We start from the raw sequence: 22054 nt of genomic DNA, 5'->3' as shown, positions 1-22054 counted from the left end.
TTAAAATCACAATTTTTCCTATCTAGAAGATGTGCAGGGATAAAAGATAGAGCAGGATTTGAGGGAAGAGTGAGCCAATGACTTTCACAGCTTGAGAACTATGCCATGAGAGGGAACCCACCCCTGACAATATTAACAATATTCTGCTATACTTATGGACAGGAGCCTGGCATAACTGTCATCAGAAGACAGATTGAAGGAGCCTGAGGGATAACAGACACCATAAGAAAACCTACAGAATCAACTAACCTGGGCCAACAGGGGCTCATGGCGACTGAACTGCCAACCAGAGAGCATGCACAGGACAGACATAGTCCCTCTGCACCTATGTAAGAGATCTGTAGCTGGGTCTTCATGTGGGACTACTAAAGCGAAAGCAGGGGCTGTCTCTGACTACAATGCCTGTCTTTGGATTCCTTTCCTCTAACTTGTCTAGCCCCAATAGAAGAAGATGTCCTAGTCTTACTGCAACTTGATATGCCAAGTCTGGTTGATATTCACGAGATGTCTCCCCTTTTCTGAAGAGAAGCAGAGGAAGGGTGGATGAGGGAGAGGTGAGGTGAGAGGAGGGTTTTGGAGGAGGTGGGGGAGCTGTGATTAGGATGTAAAGTAAATAGCTTAATAAGAAGAATTACTAAAATTTGCTACTGGGTCTAAAGCCATTGTGCTGACAGTTTCAAACGGTGTAATGCACACAGGAAGTTTTCTTGAATTGTTGCTAAACCTGCAAGTTTTTAGAAGTAGAAAACGGTAAAGTGGCAATGTTCGTGTTTATTTGGGAAAAGAGCATTCGTAAGCATGTTACCAAGAAGGAAGCTATCAGAAAAAAACAGTCCATTCTGTACAAAGTGTATCTGTGTAGGGGAATATAAAAACACACGTGGAAGGAACGCTGTGTGGCATTCATTACTGTGTGTGTGTCTGGAAACTTTGTAACAGGCAGTAAATATTTAATAACTGTTTACTGGATAAACAGATTTGAATCAGGACGAAACAAAGTCAAGCATCTAAAGTCTCAGATAGTTTAGAACACCAGTTCCTAAAGGGGCTCCAAGATGCTCGGCCCACGTAGCAGGAGGGACTTTCTCAGTTGGCTGTGTGTTTAGTATCTTAGTAATTTTAAGTAGAAGTCTTCGGAGATGGATAAAAACAAAGGGAGAACCTCATCTCTCTAAGTTCAGCTTATCAAGTAGCTGGGATCTAAACAACCGAGTGCTTTAAATTTAAATTCATAAACAATGAATGTAATGCCATAAACATGGTATTTTCATATATGTCTTAATTGCGGAGTGGTCAACTCAGAATAATTAGCATATTATCATCTTGCATACTTACATTTCAGCATTTTTTAATATACAATGCATTGTTACTAATGATAGTTAACCTGTTGTATGGTAGATCAGCAGAATTTATTTCTCTAATGAATCTTTGTAACCTGTGACCAACATCTTCCTCTTCTGTCTCCTGATAAAACACCTCGTACCTTTTTCATGTTAGTTGTTACCTAAATTCCACAAGCTATGTCCTCCAGCTTTATCCACATCGAAACAAAGGCCAGAACTCCTTTACCTTTTATGGTAGATAATATCCTGTTGGGTGCATACTCCATATTTTCTCCATTCCTTTGTAAACAGGTTTAGGCATAAATTCTTTGCAATCTACTTCTAATAAGGGTTCAACAACCTCTCCTCCAGCCCACCACCCAGCAGATGGTAATGGAAGGGAAAAGTTAGTAGGATATGGAGGAAGTGGACCTGTTCAGCAATATTTTTGTCTGGGTGAGCTTGATCTTCTTTGGCAGCAGTTCAGTCCTGTAGCAAGCACCTAATACAGCTCAGCAACTGCAGTCCTTTCAGTAAGCAGACAGGACACCAGGCAGGAACCAACAGCTGTAGTTCAATCCTGAAGAAACCTCCAAGCTTGCCAATTGGCCTAGGTGAGACCTCAGAGGGAACGAGCTGCCACAGGAAACACATAGGGCTGTTCTCAGGCACGTTTCTCTCAATGGTAGCATTACTCTAAGATGAGCTCTACAGCGCTATGCAAGGCAACTGACATGTGTGTGTGTTTAGCCAAGAATAGCAAAGGGAAGCAAACCAAACCAATTCTCAGTGCCCGTTACCCACTGCCTGTGGGGTCATAGTTATACTCCCTCAACAAGTGTCCTTTCATGTGTTTGCTATATCAAAACACCCTTTCACTTGGGTCTGCTCCAGGAAAACATCCTTTCACATGTTTGCTTTAGCAAGACATCCTTTTACCTGTGTGCCCCAGAAAAACAACGTTTGACATAACTAACTTTCCAGAGACCAGAAGTTTCCGCTTCAGATGGGCACTTAGGTTTTTCTCACACCTTGTCTGCTGTAGGTAGTGTTGCTTGAACAAGAGGAAGCAAATACTTTTTCTGCTATCTGATGGTGTTGGAAGTTGACCTAGATTTGGTGTTGCTGGGTCGTATGTTAGGTAGCTATGTTTTTATCCCCCTCCCCACACACACACATACTGCAGCTCAAGGACAATTTTGTTAGAGTTTCTCAGAAAACTTCAGAGAGGTAAACTGTGTCTTGGCACCTGCCTGGAGTAGTACGAATGTTGTTTGGGTCAAGCTGACACTAAGGTCAGCCACATGGTGGCAGGCAAGTTCGTGGTGATGGGCCCTGCTTTAGAGAAGTAAGGAAACCTGAAGTGGTGGGAAAAAGTGTTAGAACAGAGATAGAAAAAGAAAAGGAAAAAGTTACACCTTTCTGGGTAATCCAGACAAATGAGCTGACTTGTAAAGTTTTATGTCTCTGGCCCTGGAAGCTACTTCATTAAGGTTCAGGAATTCTGGGAAATAAAAGAACATTACATCATCTCATTGAAGGGATAATTATTCCGCCTGTCTCCTTAGCATGGTTTAAGGTGACCCTAACTTCTAGGGTAGTCCTGCCTTCTTGAGGGGTGATCCCTTATCCAAGTCATTGACCCAGCCTGACTGGAATTCTATTCTTTTGACCAGATATTGCTAATTTTTCCTAAACAGGCTTTTCCTCTTTATGTCATTTCCCACCTTGGAGAGGTAACTCTCAAATAATTTATGAGATGGGCTGAAAATTTGTAGAATATATTTGTAGTGTTATATTTAGGATACACACACACACACACACACACACACACACACACACACACACACACACACACCTCTCCTAATTTCAACCAAATTTAGAAATCTAGTTCCATCAGAAGGCATCAGTCTCTGGACTGAATGGAGTTCTCATCCCTCCCCTCACTTACAGCCTTTAGACAGATGTGCTCAATGAGGGGGAACTAAGAGACCAGGGCTCCCTCCTGCCTGAGAACCAAGGGTGTTTTAAAATTGCTGCTTCTGGGGTCCCTCCCCTGAGCTGTCAGTGGTTTGGACCTTCTGCTCCCATCGTTCTTTCTTCTGAGGATTTTCCAACAGAGAATTGGAAAGCCAAGGGCTCTGTCGGGTGTGGCGGCTGAGGTAGACCCTGGGGTCATCTATCTAACAGACTCCAAAATTGCATCAGGGGTTCATTTGCATGAATATCAGATGGAGGTAGGAGATGTCTGGAGAAAGACATGCCAAGGTGAAGGCAAGAGTTCTCTATTACACATCCTGTTTTCTTTCCTCTTCCTTCTCTTCCTCTTTTTTTTTTTTGAAACTTATTTTCCAAATAGACTGCACTAATTTGCATTCCTGACAATAGTATGCACAGATGCCCTTTTCAACATCTCCTCACCAACACTTATGGGATTTCATCTTTCAGATTTTAAAAATAATTTATTCTCATGTCAGGTAATATTTCAATGTGCTGTAAGTAGCATTTCCCTGTTGAGTAGTAACTTTTTTGTATATCTATGAGTTAAACAACATAGTACAACTCAACTATGGGAAAATGTGTGATTTTGTGTGTGTGTGTGTGAGAGAGAGAGAGAGAGAGGTGGGGTGAGGGAGAGAGAGAGAGAGAGAGAGAGAGAGAGAAGGGGGAGAGAGAGAGAGAGAGAGAGAGAGAGAGAGAGAGGGAGAGAGAGAGGAGAGAGATATTTGGGAAAAAACAAGACTTCTTTGAAGCTCAGCAAGAAAGTCTTCTTTATTTTTTTAGCTTTTAAATGCTTTTTTTTTTTTTTTACTTTTTGAGATTAAAATACAATTACATCATTTTCCCCTTCCTGCTCCTTTTCCCAACCCATTCCTATACCTCTTCATGGCCTCTTTTTCATTAATTGTTGCTGCATAGATGTATGTTTGCGTGTGTGTCTATCTGTGTGTGTATGTATGTGTATCCACTTATATATAATGCACATATATTTTCTTAAATACACAAGTGAAACCTAATCAGTCTGTAAAATGTTATGTGTATGTATGTTTTCAGGGATGACTGACGAGTTGGTACCAGATGACCTGGTGATGTGCTCTCCTCTGAAGAAAACTATCTGTCCCACTCTCAGCACTCCTTAGCTGATCATAGCTCTTTGTGTAAGGTTGAGGCCGTCCACTCCGGCATGTCTATTGTTCTTCCTGTTCATCTCATGTTTAGACAATCATGCTGCTGAGACTTTACATAGCTTCCTTCCTAGGATTCACAATCTCACAGCCCACTTCTTATTCCTCTGGCTGCTACAATTCTTCCCTCCCTTCTTCCTCAGTGGTCTCTGAGTCTTAGGTGCAGGAATTGTGCTGTAGATATACCAATTGAGACTGGCCTCCACCACCCTTTATTTTAATTAGTTGTGCTTTCCTGTAGTAGCCTCTGTCTTTTGCCAAGAGAAGTTTCTTTAAGGAGTGGTAAGGACTTGTACTTATTGGTGGTGGAGGGGTTGGGGAGTCAAATATTTAGAACGTAGTTTAGAATTGTGTGCTGATTTAATAAAGTGGCAGTTATAGTTTCTCCTCCAAGGTTCAGCATATTTCACTGTTTGAAGTTTCTAATACACTAAATTATTGCTACGATAAATGAGGGCTGAAGTGTGGTTTAAGGTAAGCCCACTTTCTTAGCAGTAATTCTTTGACCTTGTGAGTGGTCTGTTCTAACTGGAATGTGAAGGTTCCATTCCATTGTGTTGACCAGAGGAGTTTTGTTTTATGGGAGTTTGTTTTTGTTTTTGTTTTTTTCTCCCCCTGAAATGGTAGCCCTAGAGTGATTTGGGAACTAGATCAGAGATCTTGTACCCAAACACTTTGACATACCTGGTATCTAATAAAGATGTGGCCACCAAGAAGCCCAGAGAGATTTGTGACTGTTAGACCAAGAAATGAAGTAGTTACTTTTCTTTAAGGTCATTTAACTCTGAGCTGTCCAGCCAATTCCTTCCTCCCATCCTTTTCACCCTCCTTCCCCTCTGAAGTGGAAACACGAGCTACCCTTATGGGACCAGGGCAACAACCAATCTGGATTTTCCCTGCTGGATGAGGTCATTGGGTACAGCAGTCAAACACTTTTCAAGTGGGCCTATGTAAAAAGTGTCAACAGAGCTTCAGTGGTTAATTTGCATAACCAGGTGCTGAGAGAAGAGGAAGTCCTTGACTGGTGACTGGAGGGTGATATGCGGAAGAGAGGAGAACACTGTTAGTATTACAGATACTAAGCAGGGAACCAAGAGAATCCATAACAGAGACTATTAAAATATCCAGATCAGAGTCCATTAGAATTTCTTGATGGTCTCACAAGAGCATCTGCCTACTGGGAATCTGCTCATGACTCTTTGGTCTCTAAGGCTGGTCTCCACAGTGAGTGATGAACTCAGGATCTGCTTCTCAATCCTTTTGGTAGCTGTTGGGATGGCTAGAAATCAGTGTGATAACCTTTTCATATGGCTTCTAGATGGGCAGAGGAAAGATATTTAACTACCACTTGATTTTTAGGTTAAAACAATAGTGGACTTGTCTGCCTTATGTTTGGGGAATAGTCCCATCCTTTGGACAGTTGAACATTTTGGTTTTTGATTACATTTCCCTGATGGGAATGGAAGACTGTGCAGGTGGACAAATTTAATCCATCCATCCTTCCTTCTTCCCTTCCTTCCTTCCTTCCTTCCTTCCTTCCTTCCTTCCTTCCTTCCTTCCTTCCTTCCTCCCTCCCTCCCTCCCTTCCTTTCTTCTTTCCTTCTTTCCTTCCTTTCTTCTTTCCCATTTAGAACTATTTGATTCAAGAACTCTGGCTGTGGATCTCAGCATCTTTTCTAGTCCACTGCAGGAGGAAGCTTCTCTGATGATAACTGAATAAGGCATTGATCTATAAGTATAGTAGAATATCATTAGGAGTCATTTTATTGATATATATAATATATATATATCAATATTATATATAATATATAATATATATATATATTAGGTAAGTAGAGTATGGTTTTACCATAGGTCTCTATGCTGTTCTTGGTCACCTTGGCAGTGCTGTGTATGGAGTCTTTCTCCTGGAGGAGACATTGGTTAGGTGCTTCCACAAATTATATCCCATCACTGCTCTAGTGTATCTCACAGACAGGAGAGATTATAGGTCAAAGGTTTTGTGTCTGGGCTGCTGGATATGTTTCTCTTTTGGTAGCTTGCAGAGTACCTTCCTGCACCAAATACCCCAGAAAATAAGGTTGGAGGCACCACTTAGACCTTCCATGTTCACTGAGTCATGTAGGCATTGTCTTCAGGAATGGGGCTTTACTGTTTGTTAGGTACGGGGTGAAGGGTCCATGTAGGCACCAGCTCAAAGTCTCCATGTTTAATGAGGAGTATGGATGTTGCCCTCAACAATAGGGCCCCATGTTTAGTTTGCTCAGAGCATCCCATTGTCTTAGGAATGCTTAGGAAACATGGGTTGTTTCCTTGGGACACCCTTGGCCAACATCTCAATCAAATATAATGCAGTCCTGGTACTAGAAGACGTATTTGGCGATAAGACATGATCACTTAGAGCTCCATCTCCCCCATTATTAAGAAGCCTCACTTCATATATTTTAGGGAGTTTCTTCTTCCCTAGGCTTTCCTACCATTTCTTAAATACCCCTCACTTCCAGCTGTCTCCCTTAACTCAATCTTCCCTTCCATTTGTATTGTACCATTTGTATCCCTGTACCATCCCCAGTAAACCCATTTCTCCTCCCAGGGAGATCCGTGTGTTTCTGCATCTAAGTCCCTTCCTTTATACCTAATGGCTCTGGGATTATAGCTTGGTTATATTTATTTAATGGCTAATATTCGCATACAAGTGCATCCATACTAGATTGGTCTTCCTGGATCTGGGCCACCTTACTCAGGATGATTTTTTCCATCCATTGGTCAGACAATTTCATGATGTTTTTGTTAACATCTGAATATTACTACATTGTGTAAATATACAACATGTTCTTCATCCATGTTCTGTTGAGGGACACCTACATTGTTTCCATTTTCTGGCTATTATGAATAGAGTATAGTGAATATGGTTGAGCAAGTGTCCTCAAGGTGCAATGGAGTGTCTTTTGGGTACATGCCCAAGAGTGGTATAGCTGGATCTTGAGGTAGATCAGTTCCAAACTTTCTGAGGAATCTCCATATTGATTTCCATAGTGGCTCTACAAGTTGACACTCCCACCAGCAATGGGAGTGAATGCATTGCACCACATCCTTGCCAGGAAGAACTGTCACTTGTGTTGTTGATCTTAGCTATTCTGACAGGTGTAAGGCGGAATCTCAAAGTAGTTTTAATTTGCATTTTCCCAATGGATAAGGATGCTTCTTTACACATTTCTGGCCCAGTTAAGATTCCTCTGTGGAGAATTCTTTGTTTGGATCTGCGCCCCATTTTTAAATTGGAACATTTGTTTTTTTTGATATCTAGTTTCTTAAGTTCTTTATATATTTTGAACATTAGCCTTCCATTGAATGTAGAATTGACAAAAATCTTTTCCCATTCTGTAGCATGCCACTTTGCCTTACAGAAGCTTTTCAAGTGGTTTTATTTTTAAATCGTTGATCTTACTGCCTGAGCAATCAGTGTTCTGTCCCAAAAACTTGTTTCCTGTGCCAGTGCATTCAAGACTCTTCTCCACTTTCTCTTCTCTCAAGTTCAGTGTATCTGGTTTTATATTGAGGTTTTTGATTCACTTAGATTTGAATTTTGTGCAAGGTAGTAAGAGTGAACCTATTTGCATACATATAGACATCCAGTTTGACTAGTACCACTAATTGAAGATATTTTCTTTTTTCCAATGTGTATTTTTGACTTCTTTATCAAAAATCAGGTGTCCTTATGTGTAGATATATTTATGTCTGGGTCTTCAATTGACTTCCACCGATTGATGTGTCTGTTCTTATGCCTATACCATATGTTTTAGTGCTATTGCTGTGTAGTTCAATTTGAATTCAGGAATGGTCAGACCTCCAGCATTTTTAAAAATTGCTCAGGATTGTTTTAACTATCTTGTGTTTTTTTGTTTTCCCTATGAAGTTGAGAATTATTCTTTCAATGTCTGTGAAGAATTGTCTTGGAATTTTGATGAGGATTGTGTTGTATCTGTAGATTCCTTTGGTAGGATGGCCATTTTTACTATGTTAATCATATGAATCTATGAGCAGGGGAGAGCTTTCCATCTTTTGAGATCTTCAGTTTCTTTCTTCAGCGACTTGAAATTTTTAATCATATAAGTCTTTCACTTGCTTGGTTACAGTACCCCAAGATATTCTGAATTATTTCAGACTATTGTGAAAGGTGCTCTTTCCCTGACTGCTTTCTTAGTCATTTGCATATGGGAGGGCTTCTTCTTCTTCTTCTTCTTCTTCTTCTTCTTCTTCTTCTTCTTCTTCTTCTTCTTCTTCTTCTTCTTCTTCTTCTTCTTCTTCTTCTTCTTCTTCTTCTTCTTCTTCTCCTTCTCCTCCTTCTCCTTCTCCTTCTCCTTCTCCTCCTCCTCCTCCTCCTCCTCCTCCTTCTTCTTCTCCTTCTCCTCCTCCTCCTCCTCCTCCTTCTTCTCCTTCTCCTTCTCCTTCTCCTCCTCTTCTTCTTCCTCTTTTGCATCGATATTATATACAACTACTTTGCTGACAGTGCTTATCAGTTACAGGGATTTCCTGGTGAATTTTTTAGGGACACTTATGTATACTATTATATCATCTGCAAATAAAGATACTTTGATTTCTTCCTTTCCAAATAGTATCCCCTTGGTCTCCTTCAATTGTCTTATTGCTCTGCCTAAAACTTCAAACTATATTAAATTGGTGTGGAAAGAGTGGTCCATCTTTTATTGTTCCTAATTTAAGTGAGATTGCTTTGAGTTCTCTCTATTTAACTTGATACTGGTTATAAACTTGCTATGAACTGCCTCTATTTTGTTGAGGTATATCTACTGTTCCCTAATCTCTCCAAGACTTTTATTATGAAGAATTGTTGAATTTTGTCAAGTGCTTTTTCTGTATCTAATGAGATGATAGTGTATGTATTTTCTTCCAGTTTGCTTATCTGGTAAATTACAGTTATGATTTTTTGTATGTTGAACTATACTTGCCTCTCTGGGATGAAGCCTAGTTGATCCTGGTAGATAGTCTTTTGGATATGTTCTTGAATTTAGTTTGTAAGTATTTTATGGAGTATTTTTACATCTGGGTTAATAAGGGAAATTGGTCTGTAATGTTCTTTCTTTGTTGGGACTTTATGCATTTGGACAGCAGGGTAATCGTGGCCTCAGGAAATACATTGGGCACTGTTCTTCTCTTTCTAGCTTGTAAAATAATTTGAGGAGCATTGGCGTTAACTTTTCTTCAAACGTTTGTTAGAATACTGAGCTAAGAGTATTTTTTGGTTTAGGAGACTTTCAATGATTGCTTCTATTTACCAGAAGTGACAGATCTATTCAAATGTCTTCTCTGATCCTGATTTTAACTTTGGTAAATGATAGCTATTGAGAAAATTATCCATCTCTTTCCATTGGAAACAATTAGGTGGAGTACAAGGTTCTAAAAGTATAAACCTATGATTCTCTGGATTTCTTCCATGTCTGTTGTTATGTTCCCCTTGTCATTTTCTGATTTTGTTAATTTAGATATTCTGTCTCTGCTTTTCAATTACTTTGGCTAAGGGTTTGTGTATCTTGTTGATTTTCTCAAAGAACCAACTCTTTGATTCTTTGTATTGTCCTCTCTGTTTTTTCTATTTTATTTATTTCAGTCCTTTATTTCCTGCTGTCTATTCCTCTTGGAATAATAATTCTTATTATTCTAGAGCTTTCATGTGAGCTGTTAAGTCCTAGTATGAGATCTCTCCATTTATTTTTAAATGTAGGAGCTTAGTCCTCTGCACTTGCCTATTATAGCCACTTTCACTGTGTCTTGTAAGTTTGGGCATGCTGTGTATTTATTTTCATTGCAGTCCAATAGGTCTTTAATTTCCTTTTTTTTCTTTTTTTCAGAGCTGGGGACCGAACCCAGGGCCTTGCGCTTCCTAGGCAAGCGCTCTACCACTGAGCTAAATCCCCAGCCCCCTTTAATTTCTTTATTTCTGCCTTGACTCAGTTACCATTTGATAGAGAGTTGTTTGGTTTCCATAAGTTTGTAGGCTTTCTCTTCATACTGCTGTTTATACCTAGTTTTAGTCCCTCACAGACTGATAGGATACAGAGGGTTATTTTCAATCTTCAATTATCTGTTGAGACAGACTTTATGACTGAGTCTGTGCTCTATTTTGGAGAAAGTTCATGAAGAAGGTATATTCATTGGTGTTTGAGTGACATGTTCTGTAAATATCTGTTAGGTCCATTTGGCTTATAATATTTTTTAGCATGTCTCTTTTTAGTTTTTGTCTGGATGACCTGTCCGTTGGTAAGAGTTGAATATTGAAGTCTCCCATTATCAGTATGTGAGGGTTAATATGTGATTTAAACTTCAGTAGTATTTATTTTACAACTTTGGGTGCTTTCTTGTTTGGAGCATAGATGTTAATTGAAATGTCATCTTGATGGATATTTTTGTTTGATGAGTATGAAGAATAATTTTCTATATCTTTTGACTAGCTTTGGCTTGAAGTCTATTTTGTTAGATATTAAAATGGCTATATCAGGGTGCCATTTATTAGAATAAAGATATTCTAAGCAAATGAAACTAAGATTTTTCTTTAAAAATATCTTTATTCCAGTAAATAGGATAGAAACAAAGAGAACAGTACAAAGAATCAATGAAACAAAGAGTTAGTTTTCTGAGAAAATCATCTTAGTCCCTTTTCTTGGATTATCTTTTCCCATTCCTTTACCCCTTAAGGTCTATGTGTGTTTTTTGAATGTAGCAGAAGAATGGATCCTGGCTTTTCATATCCTTTCTTTGAGTCTGTGTCTTTTTATTGGAGAATTGAGACCATTGATGTTCAAATATATCAATGATCAAGGGTTGTTGATTTCTGTTATTTTGTTGTTTTTTTGGTGGTGGTGGAGGGGGTGATGGTGTGTGTTTTATGTGTTTGTCTTTCCATTCTTCTAATATTGTGAGATAATTTATTCTCTATGTTATCATGGGTATAGTTAACCTCTTTAGGTTGGAGGTTTTTTGTTGCTTCTTCTATGGACTTAGACTTGTAGATAAATATTGTTTAAGCTTGTTTTTATCATGGATTATCCTATTTTTCACCTATGGTGATCGAAAGTTTTGCTGGGTATAGTAGATTGGACTGGCATCTATGGTCTCTTAGAGTCTGCAGCACATCTTTCCATACCTTTCTGGGTTTTAAAGGCTCCATTGAGAAGCCAGGTGCAATTCTTGTAGGTTTGCCTTTATATCTTACTTGGTTTTATTTCCCTTGTGGCTTGTAATATTCTTCCTTTATTCTGTATGCTTAGCATTTTGATTAATATATTCTGAGGTGACTTTGTGTTCTTATATAATTTATTCAGTGTTCTGTATGATTCTTACACCTTTATAGGCAAAATTTTCTTCTATGATTTTGTTGCAAACATTTTCTGGGTCTAGTAGCTGGGTTTCTTCTCCTTCCTCTATATTATTATTCTTGGGTTCTATCTTTTCAAAGTGTCCCATATATCCTGGATGTTTGGTGTCAGGAGTTTTTAGAGTTAATACTTTCATTGATCAATGTGTCCATTTCTTCTATTGTATCTTCAGCACCCAAGATTCTTTCTTTCATCTCTTATATTCTATTGGTGAAGCTTGCCTCTGTAGTTACTGTTCTAATTTTTAAATTTTTTATTTCCAGAATTCCCTCCATTTGTTTTCTTCCCCCCTCATCTCCCTCCCCCTCCCCTTCTCCTCCTCCTCCTCATCCTCCTCCTCATCCTTGTCCTCCTCCTCCTCCTCCTTCTTCTTCTTCTTTGCTTTTGTGTGTTCCTGAATTTCTTTAAGGGACTTATTTATTTCCTCTTTAAGGACCTCTATCATATTTGTAGTCTATTTTGAAGTCTTTTTCTTATGCTTTGCTATTTTGGAATATTCATAGCCCAATGTGGTAGAAAAGCTGGCCTCTAGGGTAGGAATATTGCCTGTTATTGATTGTGTTTTTATACTAGCATCTAGGTATCTGGCATTGAGATCATTATAGGTAAGTGCTGATTTCTGTATTTGTCTTCACTGGGTGGTGTTTTTGCTTATTTGTTTTTGTTGTTGTTGTTGTTGTTATTGTTGTTTGCTCTGTGGATTTCTGGAGAGTGTGATGCCCATATATTGCCTGGTAGGACTTTTCTTTGGACTTCATAGTTATGGGTACTGGGTATTCTATATAAAATGTCTTTCTGGGTATTACAAGCTGATGCTTAGGAAAGAGGATAGATTAGATGTCTGAAGGAGTTCACAGATGGACAAAGAGTAGAGTGTTCAACTGGGATCTGCTTGGAGTGGAGGAGACATTGATGGAGTGGTTACCCCAGAGGTTTGTCTATAGAGGTGGAGTGAGACTTGGGGGTTTGATCTAGAGGAGGCAGTGGTGGAAGTCTTCAGTTGGGTTACCCATTCCCCTGGCCTGCTCGGCTGGTGTGTTCACAGAGAATGCCACCTGGTGTTTGAGTCTGGATGAAGTGGGGGAAGGAAGGAAGGCTGAAGGAGTTCTTTGGGATTCACTGGGGATGGGGACAGAGAGGAAAGGGAGACTGCGGTGGGGTTTCTGCCACAGAGCTAGCTGGGGATAAGAATAGATGATTGGAGCTGGACGAGCAGAAAGAGAGGTGTGGGTTTGCCTTCGGCCTGCTTGTTGCCTTGGCAGGAATGGCCCTTGGGTTAGTAGGGATGCCTGCTTGGGTTCATGGGTTGAGACAAGGCAACTAGTCAGGGGAGGAAGGTTAAAAGAGGGAAGATCTGTGAGATCTACAGAAGATGGGAACAGGGTGCAAGGAAGGCTGCCACAGATGTTCTCCTGTAGAGCTGAGGCTGAGGCTGGAGGATTGCACCTGGGGAAACAGAGAGAGAAGAGATCTGCAGGGAGCCCACCTGGGTTTTTTTGGCAGGCTTGGCCTGTGGTTTAGCTGAGGGTGCCTACCAGAGTTGGGTGCTGGGATAAAGTAACGAGTATGGGGGGGGGGGGAGGTTAAAGCAGGAACATTTGTGAGATCCAAAGAAGATGGGAGCTGAGGACTCAGGGAAGGCTGCTACCTGTGTTCTGCTGCAGAGCTGAGGGTGAGACTGGGCTATTTTAAAGTTTTTGAGGAGCTTTCTGCCACTGATGTCATTAATAGGAGCACTAGTTTACAGTCTCATCAGCAGCAAGTAATGCTTTCTCTTTCCCCATAACCCTAACAGCACTTATTGTCATATTTATTGATGCTACTAATTCTGATTGGGGTGAAGTGGAAGTCTTAAGGTATACTTAATTTGCATTTTCCTGATGCAATGGACGTTAAATATGTTTTATTGTCCATTTGGATTTTTTTTTCTTTTGAGAATTGTCACTTCAGTAGCTCATTGGTTGATTGATACTTTTAGATTAGATTTTAGTGTTTAATTTTTGATGCTCTTTGTGAACTCTGAGCATTGGATTCCTACCGAAGTGTAGCTGGCAAAGCTTTTTGCCCATTCTGCGGTCTTCCTGTGCTGTTGACAGTTTCCTAGGCTTTGGAATTGCTATGGTTTACATTGTTTCCATTTTCTTTTGCTCTCCCTTTCTTTCTGATGCTACATATTGAATTTAAATATCTACCACTTATAAATCTTTTAAGTTTTATATAGGTGTGAATTTCAATATTTGTACATAATAACCCCCTGTTCTTCATGTCGTATAGGAGGACACTATCCTCAGAAGGGGGGAAATAATTACATAGTGGTTTGTAAATTTTTTATATCTTTTTACTAGATACTTATTTATTTACATTTCAAATGTTATCCCCTTTCCCAGTTTCTCTTCAGGAAACCCCCTATCCCAGATCCCTCCCCCTTCTTCTATGAGGGTGCTCCCCACCCAATCACGCACTCCTTCCCACCTCTCCACCCTGGCATTCCTCTTCACTGGGGCATTGAGCCTTCCCAGGACTAAGGGCATCTCCTCCCATTAATGTACCACAAGACCATCCTCTGCTATGGGTCCCTCAACTCTTTGGTTGGTGATTTAGTCCCTGGGAGCTCTGGGGGTGAGGGGGGGGTCTGGCTAATTGATATTGTTGTTTTTCCTATGGGTTGCAAATCCCTTCAGCTACCTCAGTCCTTTCTCTAACTCCTCCACTGGGGACTGACATTCTCAGTCCAATGGTTGGCTGTGAGCATCCACCTCTGTATTTGTCAGGCTCTAACAGAGCTTCTCAGGAGACAGCTATATCAGGTTTCTGTCAGCATGCACTTCTTGGCATCCACAATGGTGTCTGGGTTTGGTGTCTGTATATGGGATGGATCCCCAGGTGGGGCAGTCTCTGGATGGCCTTTCCTTCAGTCTCTGTTTGAAACTTTGTCTCTGTATTTCCTCCCTTGAGTATTTTGTTCCCCCTTCTAAGAGGGCTGAAGCATCCATGCTTTAGTTGTCCTTCTTCTTGAGCTTCATGTGGTCTGTGAATTGTATCTTAGGTAATCTGAGCTTTTGGGCTAATATCCACTTATCAGTGAGAGCATACCATGTGATCTCTTTTGTGATGGGGTTACTTCACTGAGGATGATATTTCTAGTTCCATCCATTTCCCTAAGAATTTCATGAATTCATTATGCTTAATAGCTGAGTAGTACTCCATTGTGTAGATGTAACACATTTTCTGTGTCCATTCCTCTGTTGAAGGACATCTAAGATCTTTCCAGCTTCTGGCTATTAAAAATAAGGCTGCTATGAACATACTGGAGCATGTGTCCTTGTTTTATGTTGGAACATCTTTTTGGGTATATGCCAGGAGCGGTTTAGCTGGGTCCTCAAGTAGTACTATGTCCAGTTTTCAGTACTATGTCCAGACTGCTTTCCAGAGTGGTTGTACCAGCATGCAATCCCACCAACAATAGAGGAGTGTTCCTCTTTCTCCACATTTTCACCAGCATCTACTGTCACCTAAGTATGTGATCTTAGCCATTCTCATTGGTGTGAGGTGGAGTCTCAGGGTTGTTTTGATTTGCATTTCCCTGACTAAGGAAGTTGAACATTTTGTAAGGTGCTTCTCGGCCATCTGATATTCTGTTTGCAAATGTTTTAAGCATTAGAATTCTGTGAGTGGTAATTAAAACATCCATATTCCCACATTCCTTAGATTCAGACTCTGAAATTCCATCATTCTGGGTCAAGGCTATGTTACTTTCAAATGGCTCTCTATAAGGTTTTAATACAGATTGCCTGTTGAGAAATTTCAATAAAGGGCACTGTTTATTTTGTACAATAAAACAAATGAATGCAATGATTTACATGTCTTCCAAATGTACTGCTTTTGCATGTGTGTATGGACCAAGAAGGTTTGGACGTGTTCTTCAAATATCTACAGATAATAGAAATAATAATAAATCACATTGCTTTCTGTTCTTTATTGTATTGTCTTTTATATCCCCAGAGTACTTAACAATACAACTCCAAATCCTTATAACTTCTAAAGTACTTTACATGGTACTTTAACTATGGGCCGAATTCAAGAGTACAGATAATCAATAGTTTCTGTCTTGGGCTGAATGTTAATGCCACTTGGAAATCTTGTGAGAAATACAAATGTCACCAACTCTCCCTAAACTAATTGGCCAGTTTGTAAATAGGGTCTTGTGCAACCAAGGTAAGATCCACTAAACTGCACATATCCTTAACACCTCAAGGACGATTAGTTAACACGCTTCCAGTCTCTTCTGCTTGGCTTATGAGTGTTTGCATTGTCTATGCATGTGTGGGTAGAAATCTTCCCAAGATACACAATGGCAGAATTACGTGGCAGGACTCTTTTCCTGCTTTGAGATGCTTTTCCTTGTTTAAATTCAAAATTTGGCTCACGGGTTGGAGATGGCTCAGTGTTCAAAAGCATTTGCTCTTTTTACAGAGGATCCAGGAGCAGTTTCCAGCAGCCACTTGGTGCTTCACAGCTGCCTATGATTGCAGTTCAAGGGGTTTCAACATCATCATCTAGCTGGCTTAGGTACTGCACATATGTGTTGGGACACGACACATATGCAAAGTCAAGCATTGGTACACTTGGAATAAAAATAAATAAAATCTTTTAAAACATTTGTAAAATTGTTTATAAAATGGCTTCCATCATCTTTCTCCACAGGTAGAACATTGTATAAAGTGAAGTATTCATCCTCGGATAGCATTTTAGATCTTGGACTTGAGCTCCTTGTCTTTCTGTCTTTCTGTAACAACTGATGGGCTGAGTGGACTGATGAGCACAACTTGAGGGACGCTGACTTAAAACTGCACCGAGACATCGCTCGCTGAAGTCCTGGGGCTGGCACACATCCAGCTCACTTGAATAACAGCTCCGTGAGCATAGCCAATGACATAGCTAAAAAGAGCCAGAATGAAAATAGCAAATGTCAGACTGGATGTGGAGCAATGGCAAACCATAGACTTTAAGGTGGGAGATACAAAACTGTATGGTCCCTTACATGAGAGGATTTAGAATATGTAATAGTAATCTATAGTGAGAAAAATTACCTGGACCAAAAGAACTTGGCTGAGGGAACTTTCAGGGTAAGGAAATATTTATTAGGATTAAATAGGTGTGTGTATGTATGTAAGTATGTACACACACCCATATATACATACATATATACAAATATATCTGCACACACATATATGGATGTACACATATATGTGCACAAATACATATATGTATACACACACATATATATGTCAGAAGTCAGTCTGTGAAATTAATATTTGTGCTCTGTATAGTATATGACCACCTTTCATCTAGCATTCTTAAAGGAAACATTACCTGAATTAGCTCATATCTATTTTTAAGATAAAGTAATAATCTACAAGAGTTTTTATCTGAGGAAATGTAATACACTTGTTTTCTTCTTAATTATAATATCAATCAGATAGTTTATATGCTTTATCTCTTTTGACGTGTACAGTACCAATATGTGTTAAATATCATATTTATTTTTGTTACGAGGACAGAGGCCTTTGAGAAGCGACAGGAAGTGGGGGGAATGGTTTCAGCTCACTGTTTCTGAGGTTTCATATCACCATGAGTTACTCCATTGGTTAAGTGCATGGTGGTGGAATATCATGAGGAAATACACAACAGAGGAGAGCTGTTCATATCTTGGCTGTCAGGAAGCAAGAGAGAGTAAGTGACAGGAGCGAGGCCTGACTGGACATATTCCACAGAGATGCACTTCTAGGGACCCACTTGCCGGCTCTACTTTCCACACTCTGCCACCTGTTCCACACATCTATCATCTGCATGGAGTTTTACCCCACCAATAGACTAAGCCAGAGCTCTCAAATCTAATTGTTTCTGGAAGCCTGATAGACATAGCTGGAGTCTAGGACAGGCTTAGATACTAAGACTTTGAGTACATCCCAGATGGCACAGTTTGTCTGAAAGGAAGTTTGTCTGTGTAGTCTTTTCCACAATTAAGATTAAATGCTACTTGATGATGACAGGTGCTTCATTTACAATGATAAAATCACTAGATGCTCCTTTAGAAAGGATTTAGTCTAGATTACCTCTTCACTGTTGATTTTTTTTATCATTTTTAGATTTAAAAAGTAGTATCTAAGTCTCTGTGTCTGCTGTCTGTTTCTCTCTCTCTCTCTCTCTCTCTCTCTCTCTCTCTCTGTGTGTGTGTGTGTGTGTGTGTGCACATGATACAATGCACATGTGCTGGTCAAAGGGGAACGTTGTATCATCAGTACTCTCCTTTCACTACACGGGGGCCAGGGATGGCACCAAGGTCCTGAGGCTTTGCAGCAAGAGGCTTTAACCACAAGGGTGTCTTTCCAGCCCTTGTTGAAAACAAATTTCTTTCTCTTATTATAAATACTGTATTGTGCTTTGCTCATCTTAAGACAGTATAGGAGATGCGTTTAAAGCTCACAGATATTCATGTTGAAAAGTGTCTTGGAAACAATGACAGGGAGGTGAAGAACTCAGTAGAGGAAATCAGAAAATGTGTCCAGGAAAAAAAAAGGGGGGGGGAGAAGGAATATGGAAGGCTGGGACAAAAGGAACAGAGGAAGAGAGGAAGGGAAAAGGAAGAGAGGAAAGGAAAGAAACAAGGAAGGGGAGAAGGAAAGAAGCCAGGCAGAGAGGGAGGGACAGACATCCAGTGGAATGTGATGGAAAAGGGAAGCAAGTGTGATAAACGGTTCTGAGGACTAATTATGGCTTCTTTCCCAAACACAGGCATAATTTAAAATCTTTCCTTGAGGGAAATATCTTTGAGTTTGCTTTTCACAGATTACTGCAATTGGATCTACCCCATCCCCCGAAGTTCCCGGCATTAAAGGTCTAACACCCAGTTTGTGTTATTGGGAGGCAGTAGAAATATTAAGAGATCAGGTCAAGTGAGACGTCTTTAGGTCATTGCGAGCATGCCCTGAAGGTGGTAATGGGACCCTGCTTTCTTCCTCCTTTCTCTCACCTGGCTAGGAGATGAACAGGCATCTTCTGCCCCATGGTGAGGCCACGATATACTGTGCAATATCAGGCCCCAGGGAAGGGGACCAATTGGTCATGGACTGAAACCTACCATACTATGAGTCAAGTAGGCCTTTCTTCTTTTGAAGTTGCTTAATCACAGGAACTTATTACAGGAATGGAAAGCTAAGACATGTATGATAATATCAGATCAATAGTGATATTAGTGACTGCTTCTGAGTTAGTCAAAACAAAGACACTCCACTCCCAGGGCCACAGTCTCCCGCCTGCTTTCTTTCCAAGTGGGAGGAAGGGCAACAGGACAGTGAGTGGTGCCTTTGGCATTCGGTGCAGGCCGGTACTTCCGCTGTCTCCTTCCTTCATTTCATAGCCTACGTTATGTAACACTGGCAGAGAAGCCTGTACCACTCCATCTAAAGATTCTCCAGTTGCTCCCTTCGGAGCTGCTTATCCTTCGCTCTTTTGGGCTGTCTACTTATCCCCATTGGGTGCTCATTAACTTGACTTAACGCATAGCTTATTTTTGAAACTGTATCCACGTCGCCCGAGATATCAAAGATCAAAAAACATTTAAGAACCAAAGAAATGAAAGCCTGCATATTAATTACAAGCTCCAGTTCAAAAATAAACATGGCGGGAGTTATTAACTTTAAAATTAGAAGACTCAAAAACGTATAGCTAATACATGAAGGTAAATAGGAACAGAGTTATGTCCCCACTCCCAGAAGGGGAGGGTAAACTGACAGAGTCGAACATTTCCCCAGTGCTAAACTGCAAACAAACTAACGCGTGAACGCAGCAAGTTTTGTTGCTAGGCTGGTTACATCTAAACCATGCCGGAGAGAGGAAGTGCGTGCCATTTTAGTGTTTCATGGGAACAGAATATTCGATTGTTTACCCTGAAAGCTTAAAGCAAATTGTGGGCCTTATCTTTTTTTAAAATCACTTTTAAAATTTTGAGATTATACTGTAATTACGACAAATCTCCCTTCCCTTGCTCAATCTTCCTGGACACTGTTCTGGTTTATTTCACTGTTCCTCTGCCTTTAGGGTGGAGAATGGTAGGCTCTCTGTGCGCGGTATAGCCTTGCTGTCCTTGCTCGTGCAGGCTGGAAGATCTGCATGTGCTTTGTCATAAATCCTTGGCACTTCCTCCACCTCACTCCTGTCTTTTCTTTTTTCTACCTTAGCATCTGATCCCAATCTGTCATCTTTGAAAAAGCCCCAGAGGCAAAATTCTTCTTAAAGTCCACCCTAAACCCCTGTTGCTCCTAGAACTCATTCAGAGCAGCTCTCTCACCCTAGGTGTGAAATCCTTTACCTAGCAACTGGTGATCCCAGCGCATGCTCAAAAACAGGCAGATTGCTGGCACACGGGTTTGTTTTGTTTATGGTTACATAACCTTGAGGAATCAGAAATCGGGAAATCTAAAGAAATCCACAAAAGAGAGTAAAATCGGGGATCCTGAGAGTGTCTGAGAGAAGTAGAGTTTCTGAGACAAAACAGCAACCCCAAATCACTTTTGATTATCCCAACTTAATACAATCCCCTTACATAGGGGATTGTCATTACATAGGGGATTGTCATTACATAGGGGATTGTCATTTCAGGTCATTAACATAAATGTATCAATACCTTATTGTTAATAATAAAGATTTAGTTATACATAAACAGTAGAAATAAATGATTCTACAGTTTATATAAAAGTTGAATCTAATTCACGACAAGGTTCATTTCTCCTTTTATTTCTACTAAATTTCTATAGTGAATGGAGAAAGCTGCCTGGCTACTTAGATAGGAGTCATAGATACAGATTGCAAATCTATTAATTTCAATTCATCTAAAAACAAAGAACTAGTGGTTTAATTATTTATATCCTCAGAAATAAATTTATTTTTTTACTTTTAATTTGAGTGAGAGAAGGGTACATGAAAACAGAATTTAAGTAGTTACATAGTTTGATTATTGAAATGATTTTAATATATACTAAATATATAATATATAACATATAATAATTAATATATAGTATAATAATAAATAATGATACATATATTATATATGTATATATAATTGCCTTTAAAACCATTTTCTTTTAGGGGGTAATAGAATACATGTGGCATGATAATAGAAGAGGGAAGGGCTCTCTGGACAAGGAAGGGACTAGCCAGGGTACAAAGGAGGAGTATGTGGAAGAGGTATATTAAAAAACTTTGTCGGGCTGGGTATTTAGCTCAGTGGTAGAGCGCTTACCTAGGAAGCGCAAGGCCCTGGGTTCGGTCCCCAGCTCCGAAAAAAAGAACCAAAAAAAAAAAAAAAAAAAACTTTGTCACTGGTACATATGTATGAAAATACCATAATAAATGTATGAAGTTATAAGCAAACTTAAAGATTAATGAAAACTTATAGCTTAAATACACCTTCTAGTTCTACAGTGGTAAGTAACACAGAAAGACAAATAGACTAACTCTATCCAAATATGGTTATTTTGAGAGCCCCTGTACCGTTTGCCTTCCTTGCTTTTAGAGCACAGATTATCCCATAAGGCTGACGGATGTGTACAGGCTTGCCTCTGTGCCGCTTGAATGGTATCTGCAGTGTCAGATTCCCAAGCCTTGGAAACAAGACTATTTTGTAAGTCTCATTCTCTCACCTTCTTATTCTACAAATACCAGAACACAGGGATAGTTCAGAGAAGAAGAAAAAAAAAAAAAAAACCCTCCATAATTGGGACGTCAGCCAGTGGTGAATTCAGAGGCAGAATTACAAAGGCTGGTGAGGCTGTTTATGATTGACTAGGCTCCTTGTTCTAATGCATGTGGAGACTGCATTCAGTAATGCCTTTGGATTCAATGGGGGCACTATTCCACATCTGATTTTACTCACACCCTGGGCTTCCAAGCAGCTTGAACATTAGCACCCAATTGAACTGCTGAAAAAAATTACTGAGGTATTTCATACTTCTGTCGTTAAGTGGCGCAACCAAAGATTGAAGAAATGCACGTTGTGAGCAGTCAGTGCTTACATTTTAACAAAGGGGTTGGAAAGAGGCAAACAGTATCGACTTTCACTCTTTTCAGTGAATGTGTTAGGGACAGGCCTTTGGAA

General features: G+C 39.9%; 1 long non-coding RNA gene across 3 annotated transcripts in view; it reads left to right on the top strand.

The window, feature by feature from the left end:
- The window catches only part of LOC120096260 (uncharacterized), a 40860-nt gene extending 24295 nt beyond the window's left edge, over positions 1-16565 (top strand). For all 3 annotated transcript variants that reach the window (XR_015635993.1, XR_015635994.1, XR_015635995.1), the window contains one exon: positions 16372-16565. This is a non-coding gene — a long non-coding RNA (uncharacterized LOC120096260). The remainder of the gene's footprint in view (positions 1-16371) is intronic.
- Positions 16566-22054: the final 5489 nt, after the last annotated feature.

The sequence above is a fragment of the Rattus norvegicus genome, chromosome 13, assembly GCF_021556685.1.
Source record: "Rattus norvegicus strain SHRSP/BbbUtx chromosome 13, alternate assembly SHRSP_T2T, whole genome shotgun sequence".
NCBI lineage: Eukaryota > Metazoa > Chordata > Mammalia > Rodentia > Muridae > Rattus > Rattus norvegicus.
This window is presented reverse-complemented; position numbering and strand designations above follow the sequence as displayed.